We start from the raw sequence: 4,464 nt of genomic DNA, 5'->3' as shown, positions 1-4,464 counted from the left end.
GATGCAGATAATTAGTGAAGGTGGTGGGGGCACGGGTATGTCCATTTCACTCACACACTATACACAGGTGTGTCCATCACACACACACACACCATCCTCCCCTCCCCTCCACCCCCGTACCTTTACAGAGGCCCTTGGGGGACAGACTGGAGATGAACCATTACATCATGGTCCATAGTCGATGATCAAATGGCTTTCTGGACACTTCTCTGAATATCCTCACACATTTATAGACAACTTTAAAGTGCTTTTTTAAAAAAAATAAGATATCCACATATTTTTTTTAATACACAAATTATAAGGATACAACAGTGAAACCTCACCAAAGGACCATGCTGGACAAGAATCAGCACCTCCTGCTCCAGGTCTAACAACTGCTGCCTTTCCTTTCCACTCTTCTTACCTCACACACTGTCCGCAGGCACCATGTGCACAGGCTTGGACCAGGGGGTGATGCTAAGGTGACCTGGGGGAGCCCTTAGAGGGTGGGGCCTAGTGGGAGGGCTGAAGGCCCTCTGTAGTGCTTGTTGCTTCTACATTACCACCTCAGAGGACCAAGTGATTGACACATTAGTCTTGCTCACTTAAAAAAAAAAATCATCAATACAAATGGCTTCTTGACCTCATCGTTAAATAAAGACATGACATCTTAAACAGGAGTCAGCCTCTCCACGCCTGTGTGGATACACTACAATTCACCTCTTCCCCTGTTGATGGAGTTAAGTTTTCCCCTCATGTGGAGGAATTACTGCAATGCACAGTCCCGTGGTCTCTGGCACACACATGCTCTCACTTCTGGCAGGTGCATGTCTAGTTGCTGGAGGGGGCGGCAGTAGCTTTAGCTGACACAGCTAAGTTTTTCCAGAGGAGTTGCCTGACTTATTCCAACCCATGGAGAAGGAGAATTTCATTATCACACACTCGCCAAGTTGTGTCACTTCCATCTCTCTTACGTATTTTAATGTTTATCTGTTTACTTCCATCTACTTGAGGATCAGAATAAGAGAGGAAGAGAGAGAGAACCAAAGATTTTTCCATTTATTGGTTCACTCCCCAAATGCCTGCAACAAGCCAAGACTGAGCAAGACCAGGCAGCAGCAGAAACTCCCCCAGGGTCTTCTACGTGGGTGACAGGGCCCAGGGACTTGGCTTCACCTGCTGCTTTCCCAGGCACATCAACAGCAAGCTGGCTTGGAAACAGACCCGTGGAAACTCAAAGCAGTGCCCTAACACAAGATGAGCATGTGCTACTGTTGCAAGGAATGGCTTCATCTCCTGCACCACAACACTGGCCCCAGTTTTTCAACTTTAATCCACGGTTTCCAAAGAACTAAATTTGGTTTTGCACCTAACCCTTCAGCCTTTATCATTTCAATGTCCTTCCTTGAGGGGGCTTAATTTGCTGCTCTTCATCTAATTTCTTGGTAAAGATGTGTCAGGAGTGATTTTTACTTTTCTTCATGAATGCACTCGAGGCTCTGAAGCTCCACCCGACCACTGGGCTGGCTGTCTCCACAACTTCTGCTCCGACACTGTCATCATCATTCAGATACTAATGTATTCCCATCCACACTGTAATTTCTAACTTGACCCATCGATTACTTATTACCTGTGTCATTTAGTTTCCAAACATTCAGTATTTCTTGTCTTCCTTTTCCAGTCACCTGAGGCTAGTCTCTGTGCAATGTTTTTCATTATTCATACTTTGCTGGGTTTTCCCTGTGGCCAGCACATGCTTGCTGGAGATTTCCATACAATCCTCAGTCCCTACTACTAGAATAGCCATTTCATCTGGGTCCCTTCAGTTAAACATGACAGCAAGATGGAAAACAAACAAACAAGAGTAAAAATTATACAAATAAGCGTATGGTCATATAAACTACTAAATGGAAACGGGCAAAGTGCAGAACACAGTAAACATTATGCTCTCACTTGTGTAGAAAATTACTGAAAATATTACATGCGCAGGAATTTGAATAAGTATTAATACTCTGCACACAAAGGGCATGGTATCATGGATTTCTCTCTCTCTCTTTTTTTTTCCTGAGGGGAATCAAATAATGAGGACTGCAGCAGAGTTACACAAGAAAGGAACAGAGTTTTGTCCATTTTATTAAACAAACTTAGGCCATAAAATATTTGTGACTTAAATTTCTTCTATATACTAAATGTATATAACCCAGTTAGCGTGAAGTGTTTGCTAGAAATCGTTCCTCACAGCTTCTTTTTAAAACCTTCAGTTATCTTCTTCTTTTTGCATTAGGATTATATCTGCAAGGAAAGAATTGGCATTAAAGAATGTTAAAGTAAGGGATCATCATTTACTTTGAAAGCTTAAGACACACACAATAGCCAACAGGATGGAAATGCCAATTTCATCCTTTATTAAAGGACTGGCAGTTCATTTTCATTTATGCCTTTGATGTTGCTTTTATGAATATATTGTAAACTGAAACAAATCATTAACAAAAAATGTTATAAAGCACTAAAATAATTAAAACAATAGTTTAAAAGTCACGGTATGTTTATACTTCTTTCAGTAGGGCTTGGAATGGATCCCACACACCTGCACTCAGAAATTAAAGCATACCATTTGCACAACAGAACAGAATGAACCCCAAATAGAATTATAACTGTAGAAAAGTTTCTGCTACAGCAATTAAACAAATATAATTGGGCAACCTGACAGTCTCATTTAATCCTGAAGAAATCAGTATTAAACCAGTATAAAAGGCATTCTCATCTAAAAAAAGTGGATTGTATTTCCAAAATTAGAGAATCAACCAAACTGACTGTGAAAAGTACATGACTTTCTTCTGTCTTTACGATTAGAGAAAAAAAAATTAGGAAAATGCACCCTCACACTGTGTTTCTCTTCTGTTTAGTATTTGAGCGTCAACTAAGACTTGTTTGGCCTATTACATTTTCAACACTCATTACACTCCTCTAAAACCTCCCACAAACTTTGAAAACTCCAATCTATTTTTCTTTGTTTTTATCTATGTGCCAATTAAAGTTAATGTCTGTCATTTTGTCTTAATGCAAAGCCCCATTCATTCATAAGTCTACTGAAGAGAGTTGAAAATAAATCTCAGAAAGTGGTCAAGTTCAGCTAGCTCAGGAAGCCTCCTTTTCCCTGCATGAGCCAATACGGATGTTAACTACCTTGTGTTACAGCACAACTGCATCGACCCAAATTTGAAAGCTATACCCAATAAGCCCAACTGAGAGGTGCTCAAATAGTACAAGGAAATAGGTATCCTAAAAATAAAACATTCCCGTAGTGAAGGGCCTATTTGTCCAAAAGGGCAGAACAACAAAAAGGAATCTATATAAATAACAATGCAAAGTTTAAGAAAGCTGAATTAAACCTTACCTAAAGAGATCATCAGCAAGCGATTCTTCCTTGGCGTGCTGAATTTGCACCTGTTGAAATGAACACACTTTCAAACATTTGCTCAGGGGTGAATATTAAGGACATGAATATCCAGGCTGACGCGTCACAGTGAGCTCTGGCCTCCCGACCATCTCCCCCTCCACAAATCATTTGTTTTCACTTCACACTGAGACTATCATTGCCCCAGTGCTTGAACAGAACAATTCTACCCGACCTGCCTTCTACAGGTGTCCAACACATATTATTAGTTTGTTGAGTTTTTAATTGATCTTTCCAGCAGAACCCTTCTACTACATGGAATTCCAGTGCACTGACACAAGACCACTCATGAGCCTGAGATGGGGGTGCTTCCCCAGCAGCAAATGGGCTCCTTCCGTTTAGTCCCAGCTGAGCATGCTGAAGTGGCTGCTGAACTACCCCAGCCAGGCAGTACTTTTCATGCTAAAGTCCTCAAGCTTCTAACACATTAAAACAGAAAAACCATGTGCTGAGGGCATTTCCTCAAACCCGCCTCTGATCCCTTCATTTGCCATCCAAAACCCTTCAGTGACTGAGTCTGACCCTTACAAGGTGCAAATCCCTGGAGAACCTGGCTTCCTATCACCTTCCTAATCATATCCTGCATCTCCAGACCTGTTCTTGGGCCCATGTCTTCACATCACTTAGCTGTGGATGTTGTGGCCATTTGGAGAATGAACCAGCAGATGGAAGAACATCCTTCTCTGTCTCTCCTTCTCTCTGTAACTCTGCCTTTCAAATAAAAATAACATAAAGCCTAAAAATATGCAAAAGAAGTAGAAGTAGATAGCAATAAGACAGTTATGCCTTAAATGTAGAGACCAATAAATAAGAAAAATATTTTAAAAGCTTTCACAGAGACTCTCCTAAAATGAAGCTTCAGAACTATATTCAAAAATCAGAACACTTATACAGTACTCTAGGAAAAGAAGTGGAGAACATTCGACAATGGTATATATTCTGTTTCCTACTGACTTTCAAGCTGAAAAAGGGATACTTCAAACACGCAAGTCATCCAGAAAGTGGAAAAATTGGACTATCAAAAGATA

At 40.7% G+C, this 4,464-nt stretch overlaps 1 long non-coding RNA gene across 1 annotated transcript; it reads right to left on the bottom strand.

Moving 5' to 3' along the window:
* Positions 1-2,078: 2,078 nt before the first annotated feature.
* LOC121155201 lies at positions 2,079-4,113 on the bottom strand. Its single transcript, XR_005883641.1, has 2 exons — positions 3,377-4,113; positions 2,079-2,271 (listed from the first exon to the last, which is right to left on the bottom strand). It is a non-coding gene; the product is annotated as an uncharacterized LOC121155201 (long non-coding RNA).
* Positions 4,114-4,464: the final 351 nt, after the last annotated feature.

This window comes from Ochotona curzoniae, unplaced genomic scaffold (genome assembly GCF_017591425.1).
Source record: "Ochotona curzoniae isolate NIBS_2020 unplaced genomic scaffold, NIBS_Ocur_1.0 contig_2870, whole genome shotgun sequence".
Taxonomy (NCBI): Eukaryota; Metazoa; Chordata; class Mammalia; order Lagomorpha; family Ochotonidae; genus Ochotona; species Ochotona curzoniae.
Note: the sequence above shows the minus strand (reverse complement) of the source record. Positions and strands in the feature narration are given on the sequence as shown.